This window comes from Macrobrachium nipponense, chromosome 34 (genome assembly GCF_015104395.2).
Source record: "Macrobrachium nipponense isolate FS-2020 chromosome 34, ASM1510439v2, whole genome shotgun sequence".
NCBI lineage: Eukaryota > Metazoa > Arthropoda > Malacostraca > Decapoda > Palaemonidae > Macrobrachium > Macrobrachium nipponense.
The window spans coordinates 31,228,072-31,249,777 of record NC_061095.1 but is presented as its reverse complement, the minus strand read 5'-3'; positions in this window follow the sequence as shown (position 1 = coordinate 31,249,777).

The window sequence follows — 21,706 nt, the reverse complement described above, 5'->3', positions numbered from 1 at the left end:
TATCACAGAGAGAGAGAGAGAGAGAGAGAGAGAGAGAGAGAGAGAGAGAGAGAGAGAGAGAGTTATGTCGATGGTAAAGTCAACAAAGAAAGCGGAGAAGAGGAGGATTTAATGCCTGAATAAACGCCAGGTATTGAAAGAGATAAAAAAGTAAACATGGAAAAGAAGAATTGTGTACAATGGAATCACAGAGCGACCGGAGACCTAACTAGGGAGGTCCCTATCCCCCATCCCCAAGTATCCCCTCCTGCCAGGGGGCGACTCCCTTCTCTGCCTCCCTCACCTCCCTACCTTCCTCCACCACCAACTGTAGGTAAAATACCGCGAGTCTTACAGGAGGAACATACATAGTACTACAGCACAAAACACACAGAACACTTGAGTGTTCTGTCGTCAGCTGCCGCTCAAGGGGAAAACAAGGGTAAATTATACCGGCAGCCCTGACCTACTTTCTCTTTCGTAACAACAGGGGGGTCATTCGTCGTTATCTCAGTTCATCTCTAAAAGATATACTCTTGAGTTCCACAAACTCTGTAAAAACAAATGAATTGCGATCTGCATTCAAAATAAAAATCAATACTCATCTGTTCTCCCAATCGTTTAAACAACTTTACAGCATGTTTCACCTTTGCTTTGATTCTGTTGCATTACTGTTTAACTATGCATATAACTATGCACGTCCCTGTGTTTGTTGATTGATATTTTGTATAAATCTTTGCGGTCTGTTTACTACATATAGTGCTGTAATTTTAGCCTGTTCAGTTTTAATAATGAAAATAATGCTAAGTCAAACAGACAGAAAGATAGAATGTTGCTTTGCTGCTTCTACTAAGTGGAAAATTTCTTCTTTTTTTAATAAAGTGAAATGTTTTTTCGGGAGTAAAACTTAGGTTTTCTAAAACTATAGTAAGATATTTTATATTGTTGTTTTTATTTACCGAAAGTTTTAGGCTATTATTAGTATTAGTATTATTATTATTATGCGGAAAGCTTAAACTGATTTAAATCGCACACACGTTCACATATATGTATATATGTGCCAATGAGCAAGGGACAGGAATGCCCGAATACAGACATCAAACAGGAGTACAGACAGGTATACTCTTGATTAGTCATTAGATTACATGTTCATTCCCAACGTTTCATAATCCGTGATTACATCATCAGGAGTTCCAGAATTAAAACACGAAAAACATTGACAATAAAAACTAAACAAAAATGCACAATGGCAAAGGGAAATTTTACACACAGGACACCGAGGAACAGGTAAAATACTGAGAAATTAAATAAAACAAATAGAACATATAAAAGACAAGTAGAAATATTTATATATTTAAGATTTATGTTTTAAAAACACTGAAAATCATATTAAGAAAATAAATAGAATAAGCAAAAAGGATTAATGGTATGGAGCCAACCTGTCAGTAAAACGGAAATACAGAAAATGAAGGATAAAAAGAAAAAACAAAACAACAAAATGATTGTCATTATTACGACAGGTAGAGGAACGGCAGTAGTCTGAGTGTTCAATTTCTGAACAAGCTGTTTTATCATCAACGACTCAAGTATTGGTAGTTCCAGTTGGCTTGAAGTTCTTCCGATTATGCAAAAATCTCTGCTCTCTATATGGGAGTTTTACAAAATTTCGTGTGGCTTCCATGTTGGAGTGTTCGGGGTCGGAGATTTTTACCCCTCTACGAAAACTTACACCCCTATGAGAATCAGTGGATCCCACATAAATCCTCAAGTTACACTTTGCTCAAGCACCACTCCGGAGGACATCGTAGCACAAAGCCGATCCTTAATCTGAAAATAAAGCCAATCGTTAATGAGTTTACAGGAACACGTTTCTCATTCAATGCACCAAAATGTTTTTTAATTATGCTTGTCAATTTTGTTCCAAAATGGACATCGTGACAGTATGGAAACTTGACGTAAAACTGTTGCTTTGGTACCGTAAGAGTGTAACGATCAGTGAGAGAGTGCTTGTTTAGCATTTTATTGAGGCTATTCAAAACTATTTTGAAGCAAAACAGTTGTGTTTAAAATATTCTTAGAGAAACGCAACTTCATCGTGAAAAGTTTTATTTTGTTTATTTTCTCAATATGATTTTTAGTGGTTATAAAATATAAATATTAAACATATGAATATTTTTACTTGTCTTTTATATGTTCTATTTGTTTTAATTAATTTCTCAGCATTTTGCCTGTTCCTTGGTGTCCTTTGTGTACAAATTTCCCTCTTTAAGTCGATATTGGTTTTTATATCTGACTTTGCCTTTGTGAATTTTTTTTAGAGTTTTATTGTCAATGTTTTTTGTCTGTTCTAGGACTCCTGATGATGTAATCATAGATTACGAAACGTTGGGAATAAACATGTAATCTAATGACTAATCAAGAGCATTCCTATCTGCCCTATTGTTTGATGTCTGTATATATGTGTACATGCGCACGGGTGTGTGCGTGCGTGTGTAAAAGACTGCATGAAATAACTGGTTTGGAACAATCTGAAAATTAAATGGAAATATGATAGAAAGTATCTTTACACACACACACACACTATATATATATATATATATTATATATATATATGCTCAATAAGAAGCCGTTTCTCCCTGGTAGTGTCTACATGTAAAAGAAATAAGTTTTGAATCGCTGCCACGTCCATTGTTGTTTGCAAATATTGACTTATTGGATATCAATCGTTGTATATGGTTTCAGAACAAACAGTTTCCTTCACATTAATCATAAGCTGTGTCGCTTTGAATTTCATACACTGAGTTATCCTGAACTGCTTAAAAAATACTGTAATTTAAGCTCCGTTTTAAAAATGATGGAGCGCTTGTCGATAGTTTTAGAATACGGCCCTTATGCCTCCCTGGGTCATTGCGTGGAAGGGAACAGTGTACTGGAAGGTAACCATACTTTTGTTGCTATGTTGATGTTAAACTCGCACTAATAGCAGTTGTTCTATTGTGTGGCACAGCTCTATTTGGCATCACTGCATTATGTATGAAAAATAACACTACGCCTATTGCAGGATGAGAAGGGGTATCAATTAACTGAACACGAAGTAAAAAAAAAGAAAAAAATTGTGTGAAGGTATAGAGCAGTAGTTCGTTTGTAGCGTTCCACACCTCACCCCGTAATATCAATATCAAAAGAAAGAGAGAAACTGTGCAGTGCTTAAAAACTTTTAGTTCGCCTTGTGAGAGAATGAGAGAGAATTGAAGTAAAATATCTAGTACCAAACCAACGCCCTTCGAGTGTCCAATATTTCGTATCGCATTACAGGCCATACAATTTCCTAAGGAATGTGTTTTAACAACCACAAAGGTATTTCGGTGTTTCTTTGATTCCTTGTTTGGGCTCGGGCCTCCAGTGTGAGGTCAAAGAATTTTCATCTTTCGTTTCAAGAGGTTCTACATCAAAGAATGCACATAATAACACACTAAAAGAGAGAGAGAGAGAGAGAGAGAGAGACAGGAGATGGGGGAGGGAGTTGAAGAGGAGGCGAAAGTTAATACTTGTTTTAACCTTTCAATGTTCACCATAAGACCTTACATTTTTCCCCCATAAAGTTCGTCTACGAACGAATCCATTAAAAATTGAGAGAGAGAGAGAGAGAGAGAAGAGAGAGAGAGAGAGAGAGAGAGAGAAAATATCTGTAACTCTGATCGCTTCTCTGCTTCACTTTTACCCTTTACTACTTACACCAGATTCCTAAATTTTGTTGCAAGTTTTGTAAAAGTGGATTTTCGGGATAAGATTGCGAGACCTATGCCCGTGCATACCATTAACAAATCTCATTAATGAAAACAATGAATTATTCAGATCTCAGCCCACGTTTGACAAAGGCTGCCAAGTCAGCCACGCACAGCTGTGCCGAGGTTACTGAGATCGACCTGGGTCATCTTTTACAGGTTTTGAGGAATTAGGTGATCTCGGTGAGGACGGGAAGTATGCCGAGCCTTCGCAGAAAACGAGAGGAGGGTTAGAATGTAAACAGCAGCTGGCTAAAACAACAATAAGGTAGAGGAATTCCTAACTGTAACCGAACCTGACACATTCAGATGATTCGGTAATTCTCTCGCAATCAACATTACCATCAATACTCCCACTATATATATATATATGTATTATATATATATATATATATATATATATATATATATATATATATATACCATGCTATACTAATCATTCAAGTGCTTATATTACAGAAAATCCACATATTATAGAAGCTGTTTAGAGCAATTTACATTTTCACACCAGAAGCAAAGTTTGTGTTAGAAAAGAGAGTGACTGGTTTGGTATATAAATGTGGCCCTAAGAAAGATGTGTTATGTCTCAGTAGCCATTCAATACCTTTGTGGGTGATATGATACAAAATGTCAAAGAAAAAAAATAGTAACTGATTTAGTGCCTGCAACTAACTAGGAAAAGAGTGTGGTAGCATTGTTAAGGTTACTATGGTAGATGGGAACATGGAAAATGGAACAAAGATTGATAATATTGATGGTCGATACATGATAGTACGAGAGAAGAGGTTTGTCACGAAATTGGTAAAGCGAGAAAGCTGGTAGGCTTTATGCAAACTAATGAATTCCCTACCTTCCCGATCCCCTACCTACCCAACCCCCATCTAAGGCGGACAACAAGATTGATCCACTCGGATTTTATCATTATAGATTTTTCTGTATAATGACAATGGGCAAGTGGGTAATGACCCCAAGTTTAGATTTACTGTTGTCCAGAGCCCCACACCAATACTTACAATGAAGGTTCCTTGGTCCGAGATTTGGGACAGTAATATAACACTCTTCTGTTCTGGCCTTGTCTTCTCGACTCTCCCTTATATTTCTGTATTTTTCAACGGTATACCACAACACTTAAAAAAAATAAATAAAAAGTCTACCCCTTATAAAACTGATATAATTGAAATAAATGAAAACCATTATGACGTACGCTATTAAGCATTTCAAATTTACTCTTAACTAAGTTGTTCTATACAGAAATCGACTCTTCTAATATTCATTCATTTCTGAGTCCTCGAATACTGGCATCAAAACGAAAAATCATCAAAAGTAAATATCAATATTAATAAACACAGTAATAACAATAAAATTCACAATAATCTTGTTGTTTGAATACAAAAATTTTTATGAATAATAATAATAATAATAAAAATAATAATAATAATAATAATAATAATAATAATAATAATAATAATAATAATAATAATGAAAATGCTCTTGGAAATAACCCAAAGTTTCTCAACTTTTTGTTTATACTAGACAATACATAGATATACCTACTCATGATTTTTTTTCTTTTTTTTACAAATTTTAGAATATGCATCTGCAGCTCAAAATGCATTTTGTGAAAAGCCTGATATTGCATCTACTTACTACTACTACTACTACTACTACTACTACTAATAATAATAATAATAATAATGATAATAATAATAATAATAATAACAATGTTTCATGTGATTTGAGACACAGAAGAGTAGCGCCCGCACCCGCCATAATGAGAGAGAGAGAGAGAGAGAGAGAGAGAGAGAGATGAGAGAGAGAGAGAGAGAGAAGGGAAGTGAAATGACAACAGAAAGAGAGAGGGAGAAAGAGAGAAACAAAAAAAAACTGCCCAAATTGACAACAAAAAAAAAAATGAAATAGAGAGAGAGAGAGAGATGAGAGAGAGAGAGGAGAGAGAGGGGTGGGGAAGAGAGGAACTTAATAAATGACAGAAAGAGAGAGGGAGAAAGAATAGCCCCAAGTGAGTTTTCTTTCGAGAACCAGATCTCATTTCCCGGCGACATCAACCGACTGGTTCCACTCTAGGTCGGACGCGTGTTCCGCTCTCCGACGAAGGACCCGGTCATGAATACTCATCGTATAGGCATTGGCATGTGCCTCTGAATGCGTTACGCACGGCCAGGTGCGTATGTGCGCAGGCACGTGCCTATTACCTATTCACCTCTCACAACGGTGAAAGTCGTATCTTTGAAAAATAATCTTAGATCATCTATTCCGTCAATTTACTTATCAGTGAGAAGACCCTCTTTTTACTTGTCTCCTGTTCTAATACACAGTAAATCCAGGTTCCAAGCGACAGTGGTAATTACGCGTGGAATGTGACTTGTACAAATCAAGTGAGGCCGATTTATAATATTGGATTAATTACTCAGAATACCAGTACTGTTAAAAAATATCCACAATTGTATATTAAAAATATATTTCTATGTAAAAATATAGAACAAAGACTTTCGAACACCTGAACAGTGTTCCTCAGGTGTTCGAAAGTTTTTGTTCTATATTTTCACATAGAAATATATTTTTAATATATGATTTAGATATTTTTTTACAATTTGTTTTCACGAAATTGTGAATTTCTTAACAATACCAGTATTAATAACAACTGCGCGAGTTAGTTAAAGGCAGCCCAAAACTGTTTATGAAAGGAAAATGAAGAAAAATAAATGGGACGAAAAGTCTTCCTTTGAAAAGAGCACGAGAGATTTCCTCTTCTGGAAACAAGCACTTGAACACAGACCAACTAGAGCAAAGAAGAGAACTGCATAGGCGATGCAGCATTAAATATCATTTCGATGGCCACAAGGCGCTGGAAAATTGGTTTTCTCAGTGATTTCATCCAACACCCTTTCATTCACCTTGCTTTGTGGGTTACTTTCATTTTTCCTGTTTTTGACGTCGGAAGGTGTGACATTTGTTGCTGGGAGGTCTCCGTCCTCCGTTTCCCCTACTATTCAAAAAACACGGCTCCCCTTCCCGTGTGACGCTTATCTAAACCCTCGCCAACACCGCCTCCTTCTCTAGAGCCAACCATCCTTGACTGAAGCTAATCCGCTTAATCCATTATACCTCCAATCATAAGCACTAACACCCCCCCCCCCCCCTCATGCGGAGACTGAGAGAGGAGCTCTACCCTGACGTCAATATCATCCCTAAGAACTGAGGCCGCAGTAACCAAATTCCTCCTTTTTACGGGTTTTGTTCTGAGCCTCCACAAACAGTTTTCTTAACTCGCATCTCACCAACTCTCCCCCCAACCCATCCTCCCCTATTTTTTTATTCCCCCTTTCCCCCCCTACCCCCCTACCCGCTGCCCCACACAGGTCGTTATCGTAAGTGCCCACCAGGCCCGTGGGTGTTCTAATCCCATCCAACCCTCCTGTTCCTCATAATGGAATTTGAGCGTTACGTCGTTTGGCAGAGAGAGAGAGAGAGAGAGTGAAAAAAAAAAAAAAATATATGAATGAAATGCGATGTGAGGTGAGGGAAGAAACGTGCTATTGAGAGAAAGGGGTGGATGTGGAGGCTGATCCGTGACTGTCTTAGTTATCGCCCACAAAGGCGACAGAAGAGTCAGAGAACCAGATGAATAACCGAGAATGGGAAAGGAAAGTCTCTCATTTTGTGCCATAATGACGAACTGACGAGGGTGCAAAGTTAAGAATAGCAAAGACACTAATTAGAAAATGGTAATGTAAGACTCTGATCAACATAATTATGATGAAGTGCCTTTCGGATGATTTTAAGCAAAATGAAGATAAGATGCTTCCGATGAAGGTAAGGAACAACGCTCACAAAAGACGCGACGAGAAGGGATAATGGAAAGGACGGCAGGAAGCGGAGGTAAACAGGAGGTCCGAAGGGCCGAGGAAGTCGAGGTCTTTATCTCATTACCTTCGAAGGTTCGGCGATAATCGATTTGATGAAGGCGGGAACACGAAAGAGAGAGAGAGAGAGAGAGAGAGAGAGAGAGGGGTGTGTTGGCCTGATTTGTTTTTTGAAGGAATAGATATCTCCCCCCTCTCCCTCTCCCTCTCTCTCTCGCTCCTTCAGCGCAGCCATCTCTAGAGGGGCCAAGCAGCTGTATTTTTTAGGGCAATTTGGAGGGGAGCGAATGTTTGCGCATTTGTGACGGAAGTAAAGGAGAAACCAAGAAGCAGCAGCAGCTGCCGCCAATAATTCCCGGTCACAAAGAATTTGGAGAAATTAGGAACAATTTTTCAAGCAATTCTTCCAGTTCAAATAATAATAATGATAATAATAATATAATTATAACAGCATAATTACTCCAGTTCAGAATCACATACAATATCAGAATGCTAATGAAAAGGAGACAAAAATGCAGTTCATAATTACAATGTAACCAGATTAATAACAAAAACAACAATTGTAATGATAATAACACCATCTTTAGATAAACAATATGGCGGAGATTTTTTTTCCCTTTTTCTTATACTGAAAGAAACATCCTATGAAACTATAGTAGATTCACATCAACCGTGCATTTGATGTCTATGCCCGTCCTTTACGACGCTCCTGATTGGCTGGTGATAAGCCACTCACAGGGCTGGACACTCTCAGTCTCTCTCGAGAGTTCACATAGGCGGGATGTACGTTCCACTTCTCCTGAGGGATACGTCTTTCAAAAGCATCCCTCAGGAGAGGTGCCTATATGAACTCTCGAGAGAGACTGAGAGTTTCCAGCCCTGTCATTGGCTTATCAACAGCCAATCAGGAGCGTCGTAAGGGACGGGCCAAAATATCAAATGCACTGCTGATGTGAATATACTATAGTTTTCAACGCGGAAAATGTTTTGACAATTTATGACAAAAGTTCTCTAACGTAGCACATGCAGAATGAATCAAATTTGCGGGAATAAATGTACTCGGTGCCAAAATGTTTTTGAAATCTCGCTTGCTTTTCTAATCAAACACTAAATAGACGAATAGCAGTCTATTAGGTTAAAGAAAATAAAATGAACCGGTATTATGAATGGCTGTCAAGTTTTGTAATTTAGTTCTTTCTGTTTTTCCCGATTCATAAAATCTTCCTTTCCCATTTGTGTACCTTATATAATAATAATAATAATAATAATAATAATAATAATAATAATAATAATAATAATAATAATGATAATAATAATGTGAGATTAAAGGAATAAAGCTTACTCACTTTTTCAGAAAATGTCAAAGACCAAATTTGCTGTCATTATACAAAAGTTCGCACATTGTTGCAAGGTGCCTCTGACCGTCGCCGATTAGTGTGACTGCTTATCTATTGCATAAATTGTGAAATCGACTTTATTAAGTGGCTTTGATTTCATTCCAGCTTACGGTGAAAAAACACAAATCGACGTGTGCTTTCCAAAATATCAATAGTATTTCGGAGAACTCTGATGACTGGATCTTAATTTCAGAGAATTCTGATAGTCAAACATAAGAAACTAAACAGCTGCCCAGCCAGAACTAGTATTATTATTATTTTTTTTTTTTTTGGTAGATCTATATTACTATTCCGCGGCGGCCTAGACTATGGCAGTTGCGGTTTTTCTATGCAGTTTTACCTCCTGAACAAGAATTTTAAGTAATATTTATTCGGACGACTGTAATTAACCCCGAGGGACTCGTACTAAACACGGCGAAATACATTTGACGCCCCAATTCCTGGTGGCTTTCGTATTCGCGGGGACGAACGATGCGGAATGCTTATGTAGAGAAAACTTTTTTTTCTTTCTTTCTTTTTTCTCGGGTGAATTGGAGAGGCACCAATGCGTCCTGCCGATGCCATTCGCTTTCCTCTTTTCCTCTGAGGATACGGCAAGACCTCGGGGGATGAAGGGAAAGGGTGGGGATGCACTTCGTTCCTCCCCAAGAGAACCGAAATCGCCAGACATCTCTAACCACGAGCCCTGGGGGAGAGTCAGATTGCTACCAAGGACAAACGAGCACGTACACACGCACTCACACACACACACTATGTTGAAGAGCAGAGGAAAACTCTTCCTTTCTTTCCATCTTACATGTATGTAATTGTGGACGTTTGTAAACACGCAAGCATATGCAGTATGAGAATATTTAATTTTGTTTATGTGTGTATAAATCTTTCCATCTATCATCCTAAACGTCTTATAAACACTTTATAACTGCTTCTATATATTCTGTTCATCTGTATGTTTTATATACCATTGACGTTTCATGAAGAAAACTATGAACATGCTCCCAGCGTTGTAAATATATAGATATATATATATATATATATATATATATATATATATATATATATATATATATATATATATATATATATTTATATATATATGTGTGTGTGTGTGTGTGTGTGTGTGTGTGTGCTTTCTGTATTATATTCAAGCACTTTCATGAACTTAATACCAACACAGTTGAGTTCTGCCCCATAAAGACCTAACAACGTCAGTCCATTTCCTAATGTCTATGTTTTTCTCTTTTATTCCTAATTTTTTTCTTTGTTTTTTCACATTCATATAATAGGCGCTTTGGAAAGGCTGCTCTGCGAGTTCTGGTCTTTCTCTATCTGCTACGCATGAAAATGCTCTTATTCTATAAAATGACAATGAAATCTTTTTTAATTACTGTGGTTTGTCTCATGGGCTCAGATAGACAGTCAGAGCTGAGCTGGCTTTCGACAGCTTTTGTGAATTTTCTAATATATTTGTAAAAAAAAAAAAAAAAAAATAATAATAATTTTGGTGCTCATGATCGATACCTTGTCAAGTTAGAGTATCGAAGGAGTTGGGCGAAGATGAAAAGAATCCATCAGCTCCAAATGGAGCTCATGGCCAAATGAAGGGGGGTGACAGATGACCCGAATGTAGAAAGGGGAGGGTCCCGATCAGGTCCCTGGAGAGAAGATGCTCTTTATGAACACATGTATTGTACTGTAGCTCTATGGAACAATGACAGAGGGACATTAGTTTTATATACTATTATTCTTCCCCTTTTGAACCTGTCTGTTATTTCTTCCGGAATTCGCATCTCTTCTGTTGCTGGTCGATTTACGAGGCTCTAATGGAAGTGTCAGTCATTTGTCGATTAGCATCGATCGGCTTCAGATATCGGTTGCATTAAGTAACCTTGGTATTGATTATTTTCTTATTTCTAATAATTCTTATTCTATTAAGGATTGACATTTTTGTTAATCGTTTATTTTTTTTATTTCAATATTATTCATTTCAGTTTTAATTCCATTTATTTCTATTCTGTTCTTAATTTTTATTTACATTTTTTAAATTTTAATGCTTGGTTTTACTTATTACCTTTTCTCGGTTTCTCTTGTAAGGATCACTATTCATTCTGTTAGCTTCTCTGACCGATTTCCTTTTTTTTTGGAGGGGGGGGGGGGGGGGGGGGGGGGGGGGTGGGGGGGGGGGGGGGGGGGATGGTGGAGGTGGTGGTGGCGGGGATCTGGGAGAGAAAGAGCAACTTGGTTAATCATTTCACTCGCCTGTACCTTAAGAGGAATTCTGTAGACTTTTTTTGTAGCTAAAGAAAACTTGTATTATCTTATATGCACCATGTTTGGGAAAGACTTTATTTACTCCTAATGAAAGCGCAAATTATTCATACATACGTACGTATATACATATATGCATACGTATAAGCAACGCTGGGTCCGGTCAGTTCTTAGATACCTGACCACCAAAGAATGCCTTACACATAAGTTCCCACTAGCATTTTTGAGACACGGGAGCATATCAACCAACCGCAGCCCAAAGATCATACTTATGAATTTGCAAAAGGCCTTAGGAACCTCTTGTGACTTGCAATATTTTACAGTGAGGATCGAGAAGGCGATTGAAGGAATATATCCAAGCATCAGCTCTTAATGCTGATGTCAACATGCATACATACTTTTAAAACACATACAGACTGCACACACACACACACACACACACACACATATAGATATATATATAATATATATATATATATATATATATATATATATATATATATATATAGATATATAGATATATAGATATATAGATATATATCTATATATATATATATATATATATATATATATAATATCTCTATAGATATATATATATATATGATATATATATATATAGATATATATCTATATATATGTATATATATATATATATATATATATATATATAATATGTATATATATATAGATATTTATCTATATATATATATATATATATATATGATATATATCTATATATATATATATATATAAAGATATATATATATATATATATATATATATATATATATATATATATATATATATCTTTCTCCACACAGCAATTCTGTGTCAAATGGTAACGTGTTATCTTACACCTTCGGCTCCCTAAAACGGGCTCCGGCAAGGGGGCATTCTCTCTCCTTACCTGTTAATACGTACACAGATGACTTGAATGTCAAACTGAACTCGCTCCCAATCGGATGCACCGTCAATGAAACAACTATAAACAACCTCTGTTACGCCGACGATATGTTCTGATTTCCCCATCAGTGCAAGGTCTCCAACGACTCATCGACACCTGCCGCCAATATGCAGAGGAATTTGATATAATCTACAACGAACCAAGACCCATGTGTATGTCGCTGCTCCCGAGATCGCTTAAGCATATTGCAGAACCTCAAATTTTCCTCGGAAACCATCGGCTGGAATTTGTGCACGAATTTCCGTATTTGGGTCACATTATCACCGACGACCTAAAAGATACGGCAGACATTGAACAGAGGCGTCGTAAACTATGTGCAGCTGGCAACATGATTGCAAGGAGGTTTGCCTTCTGTCACCGAGACGTGAAACTGCTTCTATTCCGCTCGTACTGCTACAGTATCTATGGGTGTTCCCTCTGGACGAACTATACCAAGAGACCTTGAGACGCATCACTGTTGTGCACAATGACATTCTGAGACGCCTCACAAACACTCCCCGCTACCACTCCGCCACACAGATGTTCATTGAAAACCACCTGGACAAATTTAAAAATCATTGTTAGGCGAACAATGTCCAGTCTGGTAACCCGAGTGAGAAACAGCAGCAACTCGCTCATACAAAGCATCCTAAGGTGTGAAGCAAGAAAAAAAGAAGATCTAAATTGGTGGGAAAGATGGGCATGAGGCCTTTGTCCCCTTAAAGGACTTAATCTCTGTATTGGCAAGATGTCATCTGCAGTTTTTGTCATTATTACATTTATAGCTGATATTTTAATTTTTCATTATTACTGTGATTCCTATCAAGTTAAAGTTTTATTTACATTTAATTTATGTATTAAGCCCTCTGGACCTGACTACTGTAACCACCTAAGGTCTCTAGTTGAAATTTGAGTTATATAATATGTGCACCAACTGTTATTAACTCGCAATGCATTTTTTTTTCTCACCAATATTATTACTGTTATTACCAGTATGATGATTACAGCTTTTATGCTACCTCAGCTATATGGATAAGTGCCATTATTCATTTTCTTTTTCTATTTTATCTATCATGTATCTAGATTGTGTATGTACTGTCTGTATCTTGTATACTCAAAGTGTATAGGCCCCGAGCTGAAATAAAACATATTATTATTATTATTATTATTATATATATATTATATATATATATCTATATATATATCATATATATATATCTATATCTATATATCTATATATCTATATTATCTATATATCTCATATATCTATCTATATATATATATATATCTATATATATATATATATTTATCTCTAATATCTATATATATATAAATGCGTATATATCCTTCAACATACTTCAGAAGATTATATCCATCTCTCTTTGTACCTTACTTTCTTGAGCTTTCACTGACTAAAACGAGGCAATGCAAGAGAATCAGTCTTACGACCTCAAACCGCAGCAGAGGATGAGGAGGGAGAGGACGGAGGCAAACTGCCGGAACCTCCGATATCATCAAAGAGCCCAAATGAGTTTTCTCACGGCAGAACAGCATCCCTTTCGTCGTCTGCATTCACTCACACAATGACATCCAAGGTTCCAGATATCCCACCCTTTATAACTTCCTCTGAGAAAAAAAAAAAAAAAAAAAGGGAAACGCGAATAAAAAAAAGATAAAAATGACAGCTACCGGACACCGCAAGACCGCAAGCCAAGACGAACAAAGAAGCAAAAGATGGGTGGGCAGGCTTCCAATTGAAGAAAAATGGCAGCCGGTATGTTGTTGGCAGCTCCTCTTGGAAGACACAATGGGAAAGGGTGTCAAAGGAAAGCAGACTAGAACATTCAGGCAAACTGACAGTCGAGCTTTGTTATGTCGTGGGAGTTATATTAGCACTATATGGAATGATATCTAATAACATTGAATTACATTACAGCTGTTCACTCTTTGAAATATGGATATATGACATTTTTCATAATGTCTCTAATTGATCAATCTAAAATGTCACCAACCTGACTAGATTTGACAAGGGCATGTGGTAGCATAACGTTTCTGTCTTACACTAACGACGTGCATAACAACTTGCATAAAGTATGTACTCGTGAAAAAAATCATCATATTAAAAAGATGCCCATTTGAACACAACAGATATCTGTAAGTTAAAAGAAGTCATTATTTCATTGTAGAAAACAAAATTCATAATTTTTCCAGATACTTTTGTTGCATTTACGAACGATCCTCCCATTAAACTTCATCCTTCCAACTTCAAATGAAGAGATTATCCTGCGCTCATGAAGTTCCAACCTTATGAGCAAACTTTACCTCTTTCATTTTTTTTTTTTCGTTTTTTCGCAGATTTCAAGTTCGGGAGATAAGTCGTCTTTCATAATCAAGATAAGAGTCCACTTTCTTCACTGTCTGCTGATGTAATTGTCTTCCATCCAAGGATCTCTTCCTCTGTATACACACACGTATATATAGATATGTGTGTGCGTGTTTGTGTATCTGTGAATGTTTGTGCGGGCGCTCGTGTGTGTTTGTATTCCAATGAATTAGTAGAGGATAGTGGAAACTACAAGGGAACTCTATTTCTCCCTTGTCGTTTGTCATTATCATAGATATTATAATGAAAAATTGGTCGGAGATGGAGGACATTTCGATTAACAACAGAAAACCAACATAAGCGAATATGAAGACGTTGCTGTTTTAGTCTACAGAGAACCAAAAGACTTACAAATCTTGCTTGGTACAATGGATCATAAATTGTGAGAGATGAGACTCAAAAGAAATATAAATAATAAAGGCCAAACGGCATAGTATGAATAAAGGGATGAAATGACTTTCGTTAGGGAAAGGACTAATGAGACTAAATCTTTCAAATACTTAGAAACCAGGATATCCAGTACGGGTTCTCCTGAGTTTCAGTTTAGCAGAAGAATGAAAATTGTTAAACAATTAATGTAAAAGCTGAATGAGATTCGAAAAATAAATTGACTGAAGCTACGTACAAGAGTAAGACCATTCATCATGCTATTACAGGAAATTAGCTTTAAGGTTTTGTTGATTTGAGAATAAAGCTTTAAGATGAATATTGGGTGTCTGCTGGCAGGTCAGAAAGGGGAATATCATAAGAAAGTTTACGAAACTTCCTTATGTTAATGAAAGAGACAAGTAGGCTGTGAAAGATAAAGTACATGAATGAGATAAGTTGGGGAATTTCACAAAAACTCCCTTTGCCTAACGTGGCGTTGTCTTTATACACACACACACACACACACACACACATATATATATATATATATTATATATATATATATATATATATATATATATATATATATATTGTAACATAAAAACAAAAACAAAAATCTCTCTATGGTAAGGATTTACGAGGAGAAATTATCAGGATGAAAACAGTGACAAACCCACTATAATCTTAATGTACTTTAATAACAATCAGTAAGGAAATTAAAGTCACAAACAGAACATTAAACAAATTACGGACGCATTGCACAAAGCAAAGACTCGCCATACACATTCATCAAGACAACTAATCACTAATCACTGCATTTTACAGTATAATACCCAAGTCACAAAGCTTTACATCAACACAACATATAATTCACTGTAACATCAAAAAGTTTAGTGGCAACCAACGTTACATCACACAAGAAAACGTTCCAAATGGATAAACAATACATTACCATATATTCCTCAAAACTTGATACACTATTATAATCACTTGTTTGTTTCAGCTCCAACGAAAATAGTCGTTTTGGGCCTTTATATACCAGACTCACGCTAGACATCCATGGACCAAATATCATTGTTTCGATACATTATCCTTGGCGACTACCGCCTTACGCCAAGCGCTACTGCCATCTATTGTCTAGTGTACACACTTTTTTTTTTTTCTATGCAAATATCAATTTTCAACCTTTTCTGCAATTTTACATTCAATAAATCAATATTCCTTTACATTCCCCCCCACCCCTTTTAACTCAGCGGCTCTCTCCTCAGGTCCATTCTGAATTTTCAACTCTTACAGTCTTAAACATTAGCTACTTCCATTTAGAACACTGTCGGAGACTGCCAACGTCGTGGTAACAAGCACTTTCCTTTAAATAATCAACAGATCTAGAGAGAGAATCTGCAATGACATTTTCTTTGCCTGCATATTGGTGAATATTTAGTTTGAATGGTTGCAAAAAATAAAGACCATCTTAAAATTCTCTTATTGTTGTGCTTACATTTATTAATAAAGGTTAAAGGTTATTATCAGTATATACGATCTATTTCAAAGTTACTGTTAAGCAAGTATATCTCAAAGTGCATTAAACTCAAAATAAACTTAAACGCTTCTTTTCAACAATACTGTAATTTAACTGGTGGCTATTATATTTTTCTTTGAAAAGTAAGAATACAGGGTGTAAAACCCACCTTATGTTCCTGTAATAATACACTGCCAGCTCCTACTTCACTGGAGTCTACCTGTAACTTGAATGGTAAGATTAAAGTCTGGGATTTCAGTACTGGCTTAGACATTAACATGAGCTTAAGTTTATTAAAGGCATCGTCACATTCCTTTGACCACACAAACTTCTTCACATCCTTTTTCAGCAAACTCTGTTAATGGGTAGGCTACATCTGAAAAGTTCTTACAAAATTTCCTGTAATACCCCACTGTTAAAAATTTCCAAAAATTTCATCACTCCACGTTTAGATGTAGGGAGGGTCAAATTTCTTTATGACCTCAATATGACAATCAACAGGTTTCACTTGGCCACTTCCTATTTCATTTGTCCTAAATATTGAACAGTAGTTTTTCTAAATTCACATTTGGCAAGGTTTTAATCGTAACATTAAATTCTAATAACCTCTTAAAAACTATCATATACTTTTTTAATGTGATCTTCCCAGGTTTCTCCAACAATTAATAATGTCATCTAAATAAACAATACACCTTCGAGATCCTTCAAGATATAATTCATCTGACGTTGGAAAGTCAGAGGTGCATTACATAAACCAAATGGCATTACCCTTATAATTATAAAGTCCATGGGGTGTAACAAATGCAGCAATATCCTGCTGTTTTTGTCTAACTCAATTTGATAGTATCCTTCAATAAATCAATTTTAACTTAAAAAAGGAAACTTTGCTACATTATCAAGTTATATCTTCTACTCTGGGCATAGGATATGAATCTTTTGTAGTTACATTATTTACCTTTCGATAGTCTGTACACATTCTTGCACTTCCGTCAGGTTTGTCGACTAGAAATACATGGGCCTAGACCTTCACTATGGCTTTCCTCTGCTAGTCCGTGTTTCAGTAAATAAGCAACTTCGGTCTTTAACTGTTGTTGTTGCCTGTCGGCGACATTCTTGTATGGACGACTGACTTATGGCGTCTCTTCTCTCAACTGATTTTATGCTGTACTCCTTTTATCCTTTTAGGATGGTCTGAAAATAGATCTGAAAAGTTTTGAATTAGCACTTTAAATCATGCTGCTGTTCATCAGATAAATGAATACATAACTTCCTAAATTTTTCATCATCACTCAAATAATCTGTATTTTTTAATCGAAGTTCAATTTCTCTTCAATTAACGTCTTTTTCATCATCCTCTTTTGCAATTGACAACAACTCCACTGGATTCGTTATACTTCTTTAATTTGTTAATATGGAAAGTTTTTAACTTTCCTCCGTCCTGTAGGAAATTGAATTCGATAATTAACATCACGTTACTTTTTCCTTCACCGTGCAAGGTCCTATATACTTCTGGTTAAAAAAACCTTACCAGCTGTAGGGAGATACACTAGAACCTTATCCAATCCTATGTCGAGTTCACGTTTTTTTTGGCAGCCTTTTTGTCGTAGTTTCTTTTCATCTCTTCTTGTACTACTTTTAGATTCTCATGTGCTACTTTCCATATTTTTTTTTTTATTTTTTCCTTCATTTCTTGTAACGTGATAGAATCCTTCTCATCTGAAATCAACTGATTCTTTATAACACCTCCATGGGTGACCTACCTAATGGACATATACTAACTGAAAAGGAGAATAACCACGATGAATGTACGCTATCACGAACAGCGAAATCAGCAACATTGTATGTAGACATCCCATTCCTTTTTTTTCATTTTCACACCGTACGTTGCGAAGCATGGTTTGAAGGTTCGATGAAATCGTTCGACACTCCTTGGCTCTGTGGGTGATAAGGAGACGATAAACAATGCTTAATATTTCTGACAGGCTAAAAATGAGGTAACTTTTCTAGACGTAAAGTTGGTTCCTTGGTCGGTTTGAACTTCTTTTGGCAAACCTACCAGCGAGAAGAACTTGTTAAGCGCTTCAATTATCTTTATCAGCACTCACTGTTCTTAAAGGAATAGCCTCTGGAAATCTGGTAGCACTACACATAATTGTCAGCAAATACTCGTTACTTTGCTACGACCTAGGCAGAGGTCCTACACAATCCAAAACCAGTTTCTCAAAGGGTTCTCCTGGAACTTCAATGGGTTGCAAATGGCATCACCTTAGGGTCATGTTTTGAGCTTTACCTACTTTGTTTTTTGACATAAATCCACAATTTTTACAATATTCACTACAATCTTTCCGCATCTAGGCCAAAAAAAATACCTTAATAATTTCTCATAAGTTTTGTTTATACCTAAATGACCAGAATAACTACAGTCATGAGCAATACCTAGAACAAAGTTCCTATAACTACTTGGAATGACCACTTGTTCTACAACATCATTAATTCATTTCTACTCGTGAAACTTCCTCATTATGGATTCCATCCTTTAAAAAGTAAACACTTGCCTTCCTTCCTCGATATCATTTATATCAACAAGGGCATTATCTCTTATTACCTTCAAATTATCATCTTCAATTTGAGATTTAACAAATTCTTCTTATTAACTTCAATCAGATTCGCAAAGGAGTACTGACTTTACTTACTTGTAGTGTTTCCGGACTATCTTTAAACAGTTTTGTAAATCCAAACCGTCGTCATCATTTACCTTTCCTTCGGCACTCTTACTTCTTGTAGTAACTGCACAAGCAGGAAATAAGTTTTGGAATGTACATTCAACTTCTGTAATAAATGAAGAAATTAAAGGGTTTATCTGTCAAAATTGGATTACTGCTACCAAAAACTTTGTCTCCACATACATCATTTCCAAGAATTAACTCTACTCTGACACTGGGATTTCTCTCACCAAAGCAATTTTTAACATATCCCGAAATTAACGGAGTTTCTAACCTTACTTCTACTAATGGAGCTGAAAACTCAGGTCCAAACCCACGCAGAAGTACATACTCTCCAGTATCCTTCCACTGGTCATACATATTTTTTATCATTACAGACTGTACCGCTCCGGTATCTCTTAACCACCTTACTTTTCCTTTTTTCAACACAAGGGAGGTGTAACCAACCATCTCCCATAAAAAGGGTCATACAATTCATGTACCTTTGGATGTGGACTTCTCTTCAGGTAGTTCTCACTCCATTTCCTTTTACAATACCTCAATACAACCAACATTACTAACATTTTGAACATCATTGTTACCCATTTTGTAACCTATATTCTCATCAACATTACATATATTATTCTGTCGATGCTATCGTTACAATACCTCTTACCTGGCCTAAGGGGAGAAGCAAACAAACAAGGACCTCTGTCACCACATGCGTTGTGGTTGATTCAACAATGCAATGGGTATTTCAGGTTTATGATCATCCTTAAAATGTACAGGTTATCTTTAAACTTTATTTACCACTTGATTGGACGTTATTGTGCGATGTGGGACAACTCCATACTGATGTGTCCTGGTTTGCCACAAACTGAAACATACAAAATCTCTAAAATTTTCGCCATATTTTGGTAACTAGGTGTAAACTGATCATTTCCACTGTATCCTCTTGTCCAGCACTAACACTAGGTCCAGAATTATATCGACTTGCCCCTCTACCACCTCTTATTAAAGGATTTATTATAGACTCCACGAGATGATACCTTGTGAACTCGTAGTCTTACCTTGGTGCCTTGTAATTTTGCTGCTCTTCCCAAACTCTGCTCCTTCCAATTTTAGGAGTGACGTCAGTATTATATAGCTTATGGGTCCAATGCATAATTATCAGACAATCTAGTGGCTTCATCGACGTTATCTACATCACGTTCATCCAAATATGTTTTAATAAGTGGATTAATAACATCCTTGAACTGCTCAAGCAAGATAAGTTCCTGAAGTTTACCGAAAATCACCATTAACTTCTCGGGCATTCATCCACCTATCATACCACAGGCGTTGTTCCCGTGCATACTCCATATGAGTACGACTGTCTCTTTTATCCAGCTCTGAACTTCTCTCTATACCTCTCTGGCACCCATTCATAAGCTTTCAAACTTCGGATTTAACTCTCTCATAATCCTTAGAATCATCTAAGATAAGGCAGCAAATACTTCCCTAGCCTTTCCTCGAAAGGAGGTTTGTTTGAACCAACGTGCTCCATGACGTTCTCGGCCATTCACGCTGTTCTGCTACTTTCTCAAATTGTAAAGAAATGCATCCACTTCATTTCAACAAAAATTGTACACTTTTTACTGCATTGTCTATTCTAAAAGATTTTGGTATTTCTCTGGACTTTTCTTCTACTTCAAGTTTCTTCATCTCTAGCTCTATCCTCTTTTGCTCAACTTCATCTTTTTTTTTGCTCAACTTCAGCTTCTACCTTCCTAACCTTTTCAGCTCTCTCATTTTCTAACTTCTTTAGTTCAACAGCTTTTCTCACTCTCTAATCTAACTATTTGCAAATGAATCTGCATCTGCTCAACACTCATCCCTTCATAAACAAATTTGGACTTTTTTGGTTTAACCTTGCGTGACTTTGTTTTTTTCACGTACGGCTTTGGCACCTTCCTCTTCACTTGCACTACCTTCTGTATTAGTTCTCACTAGCGCTTTGCTGGCTATCAGTTTCTTGCCCCCTTCCCAACTCTATTAGTAACAACCCTTCCTTATCAGACAAAATGCCTAAAGTCATTAGCGCCTCACTTACTTTATTTGAGATTTCTTGCTTCCTTGCAGATTCTGATACTTCTACATTATAGTACCTAGCTAGAACAATCCAGTCTATTTAGTTATACCTTCTAATTTTCTTTTCACCACTAGGACTACGTATGAAATCTTTCAAATCAAACATCTTTAATAACCTGCTCAAAATAACACAGCAAGACAAATATAGCACTAACACTATCACAAATCTCCCCCCTCTCTAAAGTACATGGAAGTACTGAAAAGCAATTAACAGTAGGGATAACGTCAAGTTATGGTCGAATACGTTCGACATGAAGAAAGCAACAATTAATAAGGTATACGTTCGGTTTCGTTCGATAGAATGGAGTAAACAATGAGTATGGATATGTTTGAGTTTCGTTCGATAAGAA